The sequence below is a fragment of the Miniopterus natalensis genome, chromosome X, assembly GCF_054644295.1.
Source record: "Miniopterus natalensis isolate mMinNat1 chromosome X, mMinNat1.hap1, whole genome shotgun sequence".
Lineage (NCBI taxonomy): Eukaryota > Metazoa > Chordata > Mammalia > Chiroptera > Miniopteridae > Miniopterus > Miniopterus natalensis.
In genome coordinates this window covers 65,826,270-65,839,705 of record NC_142103.1, presented here as the reverse complement: position 1 = coordinate 65,839,705, position 13,436 = coordinate 65,826,270, and positions in this window count along the sequence as shown.

Sequence of the window (13,436 nt, the reverse complement as noted above, 5' to 3'; positions counted from 1 at the left end):
TATGGTCCAGATTGGCAGGACTCCCTCCTATTCTTTCACTATGCCAGGACCATACACTCCACCTCCCACCCCCCAAAAACACCACCACAGAGCAGCCTTCTCTGTCAGATGATCACATCCATGTATCAAGAAGTTCACTGACACCCAAGCCAGAGGTACCAAAGCTGGTCATCTTGGTGGATCAGAAAATGTTTTCTTTTATTGGGCCCAAACCTACTTTCCCTGCACGATTTACGCAACCCAGGGAGATGCCAGTTATTATTGCTGCTGTCAATAAGAATATTTGGTACTGAAAGAAACATGGCCTCTTGCTCCCGTGTAACTCCACATCCAGGAAAACTTGTCAAAGATGTAAGCAAAGGATAGTTTTCTAAGTTTGTGTATTTGGTTTCATTGATCTTTCTTTTCCTTTTTTTATAACTCACATTTTAAATTACTTGCTGTGGGAGGAATACAAATGAGACTTAGTTGGTGAGTCATTGTTTCAGTGGGAAATAAAGCAGCCTTGCTTCAAAAAACAATTTAATAAATTTTGTTGTGTGCTGTGGAAATAAGCTTTTGGAGATGATTCCAAACACATACAATTGTCTAAAAATAAGCAAACAACACAAATTATTTTCTGACTTTTTGGAATGGAAATATTTAAGTAAGAGAAAGATATTTTAAAATATAAAATACTGTAAAGTTTGCATGTAATATTAAGGAGGTAAAATACAAAGTGGAGTCTTTAGCTGGGTGTATGCCAAAATTAAACAAAAGCAAACATGGTGCCCATTAACAGCCCCCTTTTGACCTAGGAGAGGATACACCTTCCATTCCAGCCTTTAGACTTCCCCTCTCTGCATCCCAGTTTTCTCATCTGTAAAATGAGAATGAATCCTGTCATACCAATTTTCGAAGTTGAAGGTCAAATAAAAAAGTGGGTATGAAAGCACTTTGTAAACTGCAAATGCTGGACCCATATATGACATTGTTCCACTTATTCATGAGTGACTCTATTTCTCCAGAGTAGAAAAAATAACACTGAGTTATAACTCTTTTAAGCAAAAACATATCCTCTACTTTATTTTCTCATCTCTCTGTTACTTGGAACTATGGCGAAACAGTGAGGACCTTGAGACTTGCTTCTCACCTCTACACCAACACTGTGTCTGCCCATCTCCTAGGATGACAACCCAGTTGTACAAGCCAGAAACCCTGGAAGTCCTGCGTAATTCAACTCATTCCTCCAACATCCAATCTCAGTCTTCAAAATATACCCAGAATCCAACCAACTCCACTCTGTGAAATATCCTTGGTCCAAGCACCCGTCATTTCATCACGTCTTTCCTGGATGATGCCACTTGCCTCTGGCCCCCTAAGTGGTCTCCCCACATCCACTCTTGCCCCTTCCAATCCAATCTTTTCATTTTTAAGTTTATACTTGGGGCGGGTACTGTTGCTTATCCATCTGCTACCCTATCTCTTCCTCCTTCCTAACTGAAGCCTTTCCGTGGACTCAAGAAATCTGGCTACTCCTTCCCTCAGCCCCAGCATGGCCATGTGACCCACTTCTGACCAGTGGGATTTAAGGTGGAATCTGCTAGAAAGTTTTTGAGAAAGAAAATTCTCCTTGTATGAGGCATGTCACTTACCCACCCTACTGCAATATTTGGACATTGTCATGTGCTTGGAGCCATGGCAACCATAGCTGTGGCAGAGATATGGCAACCTTGAATATAGCGGAGAACCACCTGGAGCCCCAACATTATCACACTACTGAATTAACCAATCCTGGAGCCACTTAACTTCGGATGATTTTGTTAAATGTCAGGAGTCAGAAGCTCTTTCTTAAAGGGCCAGACAGTAAGTAGTTTAGGCTTTGTGGTCTATCTCTGTCTTAACTCAGCTCTGCCCTTGTAGGGCAAGAGTAACCATAGCCAATACTTAAATGAATGGGCATGACTGTGTGTCAATTAAACTTTATTTATGGACACTGAGGTTGACATTTTATATAATTTTTAAATGTCCCAGAATATTCTTTTGATTTTTTTTCAACCATTTAAAAACATGAAAAACATTCTCAGTTCATGAGCCATATGTATACAGGCAGCAGGCCAAATTTGGCACACAAAGGGCTATAGTTTATCAAAGCTTGATGGGATAATTAAAAAAACCCACCAAACTATTGTTTTGCCTCTTTCTTATTTTCTTACTTGCAGCCAAGAATACACTAATTTAGACAACAGCTTTTTATTTTCCTTTTTTCTACTTAAAATTTTTGTTTTGAAATATTTAAAACACACTAAAAAGTGCAGAAAATAATATAATAGGCACCTGTGTCTCCCCTACCCAGATTTGAGCAATGATAACATTTTACCATTCTTGCTTCAGATGATTTTTAAAATAAATAAAGACCTACTAAATAGCTGAAGGCCAAATCCTGCTCCCCTCTCCTTCTGCTACAGAGGTACCAGATATCCTGAGGCAGGTATACATTCTTCTATGCACCCTGGTACTTCTATGCACTTGTGTATCCAAAACAATATACCCCATTGTTTTGTGTATTTTAAAACTTTGCATAAATAGTATTGCACTGCATATAGCTTATTTTCAACTTCCTCCCCCCACTCAATATTATCCATGTTGATACATGTAGAGTTGCTTCATTTATTTTTGCCACTGTGTGGAGAAGTCACATGTCATCCAGCTGTACTCCAACTAGGGAGCAAGTTGTTTGTTTTTCTACGGTTTCTCTAATGTTCAAGGAGACTTGCATGAAAGTGTTCATTGCAGCACAGCTTTTATTGGTAAAATTATGGAAACCATCAAAGTATCCCAACACTTCTCCCCACTGTTTGTAAGGGAGCTTTCTAATAGTCCAGGTTTCATCATGTCCCTCTCCTGCCCAAAACCTTTCACTGGCTCCCTGTTGCCAAATCTCCTGACCCTTAGTCCTGTGCTTCTGCCCTTACTCTCTGCCCTTGAATCTTTGCAGCTTTGTTCCAACCATACTGAATTCACTTCCACTTCTGGGCCTTGGCACAACTTTTTCTTTGACCAAGCAAAGCACTTACAAGGCCCTCTGTGTCCTGAGCCTTGCCACCTCCCCAGCTCCAGGCCCTCTTACCCTTTCCCACCCTGATATCACACTCTGCTCTGTCCTGAGCCTGATGTGCCCTCCTCCCAGCTCCTGCCCCATCTCCACTGCCTACTGCCAAACCCTTTGCTTTCCCCACACAGCTAGGTATCACCTATGAAGTCTTTGGTGAACTTCCCCGACCCTAGGGGAACTAACTCTTGTGTGCCTCTGGCACAGCACTTGCAAACAACTATTAGAGCACTTCTCAAAAGGGAGTATCCCTACTTACTTGCCTTTTTTCCTGTCCAGTCTGGGAGCTGCTTGCATTCAGGCACCATATCCTTCATGCCTCTCTGTTCCCCTGCCCCCCACTGAATTGGCACATGGAAGGTATTCAATAAATATGTGATGAATTAATACCTGGATGAATGAATACAATCTGATCTCTACTGCATTAGCTTCCAGTAAATGAACTCAAGAATTATGCAGACTAGGATGTGACTGACAGAGTCGAATCTAACTGACTCTTCCCTGTGGATCTCTGAAACCTGTAAACACTGCTATTTATAGCCTCAGAAGCTTCACTTTAGCTTGGTGATTCAACCAGTTATTGACTTGCCCTGAATTTTCTTAAAATTCATTTAAATCTATTCTGAAACTTGAACAATTGACTCAATTATCTACTTTTAGCTCAGGCAGGCTTCTTGTGAAAATATGTAAACTTTTAGAGAGAAAAATAATTGTAACTACTAGGAAATAAATTTATTAAAAGAATAACCAGACACTGACTTGCAACCTAACCCAAGTATAAAATAGTTAATAATACTTCTAAAAGGTGATAATTGACCCCTATTCACTAGAATGATTGCACATTAGTTATTTTATTTCCTTTACTTCAAGGAAAACACTTTCTAAATACCTTATGCCAAAGCAGAATTCTATGCATGGTGCTCCATGGAGTTATGACAATAACTTTCTCATGTCTCTTGTGGAAATTAGTCTTGTTGGTTTACAAACACAACATTAATCTAAAAGCATCTTGTTTACTGGAGACCAAGAGGTGCCATAGAAGAGAATTTTTAAAATATCTTAATTTATCCCCTGGAAATCCTAGAGCTTAAACAGTGAGACCATTTGGGAAAGCAATGTTTTAAATATACTATATACTTCTTCCTTTTAAAAATTCATTTTATTTTATTTTTTAATTACAGTTTACATTTAATATTATTTTGTATTAATTTCAGGCATACAGCATAGTGGTTAGACAATTACATACTTTACAAAATGTCTTCCCCCACCTGATATTTCCAGTGCCCACCTGTCACCATACATAGTTATTACAATATTATTGACTATATTTCCTATCCTGTACTTTACATCCCTGTGACTATTTTGTAACTACTAACTTGTACTTCTATCCCTTCACCTTTTTACCCAGTACCCCGACTCTCTCCCCTCTGACAACCATCAGTCTGTTCTCTGTATCTATGAGTCTGTTCCAAGTTTGTTTGTTCGTTTTAAATATACTATATGCTTCGTAAGCAGATGGCACAGAATATCATTTAACATTCTTGAACATTCAACATTATCCCCAGGAACTCTTTTTTTTTTTTTTTTTTTCCCAGAGGGTATATGGGTTTATTATATTATTTTCAATTATTCTACAGTTTAAAATTGAAAATAAAAACTTAGTAAAATGCAAATGGATTTCTCACTTGGAACAAAGCACTGAATTGGTCAGTAGAAGGTTACTTCAGAGTCCAGTTTAAAAACTGCCCCATGTACCTACCATTGAATGTATTCATTTCGTCTGTATCCTATCTCAAAGTATCGCGCATTGTTGAAACTACTTAGAGTTCTGCAATGCAAACAGACCAGTTTCCCATTTATTTACCTCTCTCCTGGTTGTTTTTTTGTTTGTTTGTTTGGGGTTTTTTTTAAGAGTTTTTATTTGTTATTTATTTTTTAAATTTTATTATTGTTTAAAATATTACAGATGCCCCTTTTTCTCCCCAATGACCCATTCCACCCCTTTCCTTCCCCTTCCCCAGTCCCTCTCCCCACCATTGTCCATGTCCTTGGGTTGTGTATATATTCACATAAATTCTTTGGTTACTCTCTCCCCCTCCACCCACCCTCCTCCATCCCTATGACATTCGTCAGCCTCATCGATGCTTCCATGTCATTAAATCTATTCTGTTCATCGGTTTATTAAGTTCTTTAGATTCCACGTATAAGAGAGATCATGTGATATTTGTCTTTCGCTGCCTGGCTTATTTCACTTAGCATAATATTCTCCAGGTCCATCCATACTGTCCCAAAGGGTACGAGATTCTTCTTCTTTACAGCTGCGTAGTATTCCATGATGTAAATGTCCCACAGCTTTTTTATCCACTCATCTACTGATGGGCACTTGTTTCCAGATCTTAGCTGTTGTAAACTGTGCTGCTATGAACATCGGGGTACATATATCCTTTCTGATGAATGTTTCAGGATTCTTAGGATACATTCCTAGGAGTGGAATCACTGGGTCAAAGGGCAGCTCCATTTTTATTTTTTTGAGGAACCTCCATACTGTTTTCCATAGTGGTTGCACCAGTCTGCATTCCCACCAGCAGTGCACTAGGGTTCCCCTTTCTCCACACCCTCGCCAGCACATGTCGTTTGTTGATTTGTTGATGGCAGCCATTCTGACAGGTGTGAAGTGATACTTCATTGTGGTTTTAATTTGCATCTCTCTGATGATTATCGACGTTGAGCATTTTCTCATGTGTCTCTTGGCCATCCGTATGTCCTCTTTGGAGAAGTGTCTATTTAAGTCCTTTGCCCATTTCTTAATTGGGTTATTTGTCTTCCTCTTGCTGAGTGCTATGAGTTCTTCGTACACTTTGGAAATTAACCCCTTATCAGATTCATCCTTGGCAAATATGTTTTCCCAGACCGTGGGGTTCCTTTGTATTTTGAAGCTATTTTCTTTTGCTGTGCAGAAGCTTTTTAGTTTGATGTAGTCTTATATGTTTATTTTTTCCTTTGTTTCTGTTGCCCTAGGAGATGTATCAATGAAAAGTCCACTACGTGGGATGTCTGTGACTTTACTGCCTATGTTTTCTTCCAGGATTTTTATCGTTTTGTGACTTACATTTAAGTCTTTTATCCATTTTGAGTTTATTTTTGTGTATGGTGAAAATTGGTGGTCTAGTTTCACTTTTTTGCATGTACCTGTCCAATTTTCCCAGCACCACTTATTGAAGAGACTGTCTTTACTCCACTGGATACTCTTGCCTTCTTTGTCAAATATTTACTGACCATAATGGCATGGGTCTATTCCCAGGAACTCTTTAATACCTGTGGATACCGAGGGGGCCAGCCTAGGAGGTGGAAATGGAAGTGCCACTCGACTTTTCCATGATTTGCTGTGTGAGATTCAGCAAGCTACTTTCCCTTTCTGGGCCTCAAATGTGCAATGAAGATCTACACTAGATGGTCATGAGATACCTGCTGTCTAGCAGTGTGAAGTATTTATCAAATTTTCAGGTACATGAAATTTTATATTAGTATTTTACAAAAGTAATATAAGCAGTTACATCCAGTTCCTTCTAGAATTTGGTAGGCTAGAGAAGTGTGGATAAAAATAAACACAAATGACAATTATTAGTCTTATTAGATACTGTCATGACTGATATTTTAATCAGACCAGGGCATGTCAAAATAATAAGCAAACTGTGTCTAATTACTAGGTCTTATCTTTAATACCTAACTCTTAGACTTTTCTTCCCTCTGCTGTTCTCATTTGGTAACTGTAAAACAATAATTTCAACACTCTTGTCACTCTGAGTATCCACTTCTACAAGTGTAGACACACAATTAACATCTATCCATAGGGAGATTTGTGTCCATAAACTATGTTTGAAAACCACTCCAGAGCACAAAGCAAGCCCCCTAAAAGCCCCTTCCAATTACAAAGGCAATGATGAATAGCAACAACGGATTCAGTGGAAAATTCCTTTTGTGACTTCGAAGCCTCAAGTACTGCAGGAAGGTGAAAGAATCAACAAAATAATATGGTCGGGACAGATTGAATTCACAGGACTTATTATAGAAGAGGCCCTTAACTAGCTGGGCAAAGGAAGGACTTGCTCATCAGGTGAAGTTAATAAAAGACACTTTGGCCAAGATATCCATGACAAAGCTCAGCCAATTTTCTCAGGAAGAATCTGCTCCAGTAGTGAGTCACTGCCCTTTTGCTGGCACTATTTTAATGATATAAGATAGAAGAAAAGGTCACAATTTAGATCAATGCCATCTCTGGATGACAGAGTGGATGAGCCATCAAATGAAATTAATGCTGAAGTGTGGTTACAATTTTGCTGTATTTACTCTCCCCTGATACACTCTACAGATATCACACTTAATGAAATATTTCAGGAGGGCTGGTTGCTAGGCTTTGGCCTCATTCAAAGTTCTTTATTTTAGAACAGAAAAGAAATATGGAAATTTTTCAAGATGACAATATTAAATTTACCACGAGGCAATCAAATTATTCAGATTTCTGTATATCGACAGGGGCCACTTTAGTGACTGACATAAAATACAAAAATAAAAGAAAGTCAGAGCTGCAAGGACTTTAGAAATCATTTTAGCTATTTCCCTTACTTTATAAAAGACACATTGAGATTTAGAAAGGTAAGTAACTTTTCTAAGATGATACACATTTGGTGGCAAAAAGTGACCAGAATCTAGATCTTCTGTCTCCTTGACCAATGTTCTTTAGACGTTACAAAATGTTTCTTATTGCTGGTGATGGGAAGCAGCAGCCAAAGCAACAAAATGACTTTAAAAATATATATGAAAAGTTTCTCAGGTTTTTCAATTTTATTAAAATATTTAATATAAAGATGTGCTTTAACACCTCACCAAAGAAGATATACAAATGGCAAATAAACACATGAAAAGCTCAAACACATATGCCATAAGGGAACGGCAAAGGAAAACAATGAGATACCACTGCACAACTATTAGAGTGGCCGGAATCTAGAACACTGACAACACCAAATGCTGGTGAGAATGTGGAGAAGCAGGAATTTGTATTCATTGCTGGTGGGAATGCAATATAGCACAGCAGTTTTGGGGACAGTTTGGCAGTTTCTTACAAAAGTAAACATATTCTTACCATAAGATCCAGCAATCACACTCCTTCCTTGGAGCTGAAAACGTATGTCCATTCAAAAACCTACACACAGATGTTTATAGAAGCTTTATTCATAATTTCCAAAAACTGGAAGCAACCAAGATGCTCTTCAGTAAGGGAATGGATAAACTAACGGTGGTACATCCAGAAAATGGAATCTTATTGGGCACTAAAAAGATATGAACTATGAAGCCATAAAAAGATATGGAAGAACCCTAAATGCATATTACTAAGTGAAAGATGCCAATCTGAAATAGCTACATACTGTATGTTTCCAGCTATAATGACATTCTGAAAAAAATAAAACTATGTGGCAGTAAAAAGGTCAGAAGTTGGCAGGGGTTCAGAAGGAAGAGAGTTGAATAGATAGAGTACAGAGGAGTTTTAGGGCAGTGAAACTATTCTGTACAGTACTGTAATGGTGAATACATGTCATTATACATTTGTCCAAACCCACAGAATGTACTACACCAAGAATGAACGCTAATATAAACTATGCAGTTTGGGTGACAATGATGTGTCAGTGTTGGCCCATTGATTATAACAAATGTACCACTTCTGGTGGGGGGTGTTGATGGTAGGGGAGGCCGGAGGGAGGATTAAGGGGGTCTAAGGGAACTCTCTATACTTTATACTCAGTTTTGCTGTGAACTTAAAATTCTGCTAAAAATAAAGTCTATTAACGAATTTCTTTTTAATATATCTTTATTGATTTCAGAGAGAGGAAAGGAGAGGGAGAGAGAGAAAGATGAAAACATCAATGATGAGAGAGTCATTGATCAGCTGCCTCCTGCATGCCCCTGACTGGGGATCGAGCCCACAACCCGGGCACGTGCCCTGACCAGGAATCGAACCCCGATCGCCTGGATCCTAAGTCAACGCTCAACTGCTGAGCCATGCCCGGCTGGGCTATTAATGAATTTTTAAATGTACTCTGGTAGGAAGCTCAACACAGCCCATTGGGCCAGTTTACAAGGGACAGTCTGATAGATTACCAGAAAATACACTAAACATTCTTTAGAACACGAAAGATAACTTTACCCCAAAGAGGCTGTTACTTAATACAGCGAAATCTCATTAAGCACCAAAAAGCACATTTCATATTCATAATGAAAATAATTAAATATTCAACATACTAGTGCTTATTTGTTCAAATTTGTTCAAATAATTACTTACATTTCAACATGTGATCATATTTTAGGTAGTTTGCTCCTTGAGTTCAATGTGACAAAACATCTGTTGTTTCTGGTTAAAGGGGTACTCCTGAAACAGCCACACTAATGGTCTATGCTAAATCAGATTGGAGATAATCATAAAGTTATCAGATGGAGGAGACATTATTATTAGTAAAATCAAAGCTAAATGAAACAGATAACAACATAAAAATTATCACTTGTTATTATGGAATTGCTACAAATTAAACTTTTAAAACCCACTGCATTAACAGAAAGAACACACATCTTCTATAATGAAAACTACATCTATTTCTGATATATAAAAAACCATGTGTTTGAATGATATCAAATACAAATACTGTGCATTCTGTAGAAAACATTATGTTGAGGGCAGATATAGGGCCTAATTGTGAAGGTCACCTTGCCACCAGTGTAGAGTGAGCCCTTGGCAGGGCTGCATCTTCCCAGTAGGATTGCCCCTCCACAGGAGGTCCAGTTGCCTCAGGGGTTCAAGAAAACAGAAAGCATATACTAATGTCAGACTCAATAGAAAGAGACAATATGGAATTTATTCACACAACACACGTACTGAACACCTATTCTGTGCCAGGCACATGACAGGGTATTGAGCATACAAATGTGAGCATAATTGGTTGAATATTATGCCTGCCTTCATGGAAATGCATGGGCCACTAGAGCTTGCCCAGGTAGAAGAAATTGGGAGTGGGGTCAGGCCACTTGAGAACCAAATCATGAAGCTCCCCTGGAACTCTCTTAAACATATCACTGGGCAGTTGGTGTTTTGAAGAGCCAGCGACCTATCCAGAGAACTGCAGTCATGAGGTTCAAGCTTCTAGAGGCTGTCCACATCCACTACCTCCTGACTCCCTTTCTCCATCTTGAAAGCCAGAGTCTTCTCACATCCCACCACTGGGACTTCCTCTTGCACTTCCTTCTTCCACTTTTAAGGACCTGTATTAGTATCATGTGGCAGCCATAACAAATTACTACAAATTGGGTGGTTTAAAATAATGAAAATTTATTTTACAGTTCTGGAAATCAGAAGTCTAAAATCAAGGCATTGGCAAAACTGTGTTCCCTCCAGAGGCTCTAGGGGAGGACTCACCCCTGCCACTTCCAGCTTCTGCTGGCCCCAGGCTTCCTTGGGTCATGGTTGCATCATTCCAGTCTGTGCCTTTCTTCACATAGTCTTCTCCTATGTGTGGGTTCTGTTTCAAACTCCCTTTGCCTCCCTCTTACAAGGATACATGTGATTGCATTTAGATTATCAGGGATTATCAAAGATTATCCCACCAGGATGATCCAGATAAACTCCTCTCAAATCCTTAAATTAATCACATATTTTCCCATATAAGGTAATATCCACTCTTTTGTCATATAAGGTAAGAGTCACAGATTCTGGGCATTAGTAAGTAAATATATGTTTGGGGTGTCAATTTTTAGCCTACCAGGAGACCCTTGTGATAACATTGGGTCCACTCAGATAATCCTGGATACTCTTGGTCAGCTAAATAGCAACGTTCATTCCATCTGCAACTTTAATTCCCCTTTACCAGGTCAGGTAACATTCACAGGTTCCAGGTAGTCATATATGATCATCTTTGGGGAGTCATTATTCTGCCTATGACACTATATAGCATAAATGTAGTGCGCTGAAATGTGTCCCCACAAAATTCATATGTTAAAGTCCTAACCCCCAGTACCTCAGAATGCAACTGTATTTGGAGAAAGGGTCTATATAGAAGTAATCAAGTGAGGTCATTAGGGTGGGGTCTAATTCAATATGACTAGTGTGCTTATAAGAAGAGGTTAGGACACACAGACACACACAGAGGGATGACCATGTGAGGACACTGAGAAAACAACCATCTACAAGTCAAGGAGAGAGGCCTCAGAAGAAACTAACCCTGTCAACACCTGGATCTTAGACTTCTAGCCTCTGTAACTGTGAAAAATAAATTTCCTGTTGTTTCAGGTACCCAGTCTGTGTGTGGTACTTTGTTATGGCAGCTTAATCAAGCACACTACACAGTAACCAAATCAAGGGAGCAACTCTCCCATCATATTCACAGGTTCCATCCATATTCAAGGGAAGGGGAATACAAAGGCTTGTATACCAGGCAGTGGGACTCTTGGGGGTATCTACAAATTCTGCCTACCACAGCTGGCAAACGCCACCAGACCCTTTTGCCAACTCAGCTGGAAGAACTGGTTTAACTTCTGTTTGTTTAATTTTACTGATTTTTCTATTTCTTTCCCACTCAAATTTTAATCTTTTCGTTTTTTAAATATATCTTTATTGATTTCAGAGAGCGGAAGGGAGAGGGAGAGAGAGAGATAGAAACATCAATGATGAGAAAGTCATTGATCGGCTGCCTCCTGTACTCCCCCAACTGGGGATTGAGCCCACAATCTGGGCATGTGCCCTGACCGGGAATCAAACTGCGATCTCCTGGATCATAGGCAGATGTTCAACTGCTGAGCCATGCCCGGCCAGGCATCAACTTTTAATTTTAATTCTATTGATTCAAGGTAGGTTGGGAGGGAGGAGTAACTGAGCCAAGGGTGAAAGATGAGGGCTGTGTCTCTAGCTAGAAGCAGAAGAAATACCAGAAAAAAAAAGTGCAGTCTGTCCTACATCCAATTTTTAGGAAAGAAATGGAATATAAAAATGTGAACAGGCTTCATTTTTCACAGCACCCGAAAGATTTCCATTTTCTATTGTGAATATTTTAAAACAACAAAATCTGGCCAGGCAAAATTCATTTTTGTTTAAAATACAGTACATATTTCTGTAGTTTACACATAGCTGAGAAAATCAGATTCTGTTTCTACTCTTAATTCTTTTTGGTTTTGTGCATAACAGGCCTGAACTTGATGATGATGCTAATTGCACAATCACATAGCAGAGCACGGGTGAGTGTTCCTGGACCTAGGTGCAAGCTGTCTCTTGCCACCACAGTGTTCTCTTTAGGACATGTCTTAAGTGTCCTACCTGAATGACAGCAGTTGCTACATTTTGTGAGACCTCCTTAAACAGGAAAACCCTGGAGGTCAAGTCCACAAAGAGCACATGCAGCTGCACTGCTGCTTTGCTATGTGCAGGCATAGAGCACACCTCCCACGTGTCCTAGTGTTTCCAAAGAATCCCAGATTCTGGTGTGGGGTGGGGATGGGGAGTGATTGAGAAAGAAGGTGTGATTGGGGCTTCAGAGAAGAATGCAGAGTCCTGGGAACAGACAGCCACACCTACTGATGAAAGAAAGAATTTGATGACCCTCCAACTGTTTCAGTCTTCTTCCTGAGGCACATCTGACAAAATTTGGTAGAGACTGTGCTGGCATCTTGCCCCTAACTAGGGGCTGAGGCTTCACACAGATGTAAGGTCCTTTGGAGGATGGCCCCGCCCCTGGCCCTGCCTTATCCTGACATTGACATTTGTTCCATGCTCCAGGGTGCATGCCTCCCATCCCTCCACTCTATCTATCTATCATCTATCTATCATCTATCTGTCATCTATCTATCTCTATCTATCTATCTATCTATCTATCTATCATCTATCTATCTATCTATCTATCTATCATCTATCTAATCTATCTATCTATCTATCATCTATCATCTATCTATCTATCTATCTATCTATCTATCTATCTATCTATCTATCTATATCTATCATCTATCATCTATCTATCTATCTATCATCTATCTATCTATCTATCTATCATCTATCTATCTATCTATCTATCTATCTATCTATCTATCATCTATCTATCTATCTATCTATCTATCTATCTATCTATCTATCATCTATCTATCATCTATCTATCTATCTATCTATCTATCTATCTATCTATCTATCATCTATCTATCTATCTATCTATCTAATCTATCTATCATCTATCTATCTATCTATCTATCTATCTATCTATCTATCTATCTATCTATCTATCTATCTATCATCTATCATCTATCTATCTATCTATCTATCTAT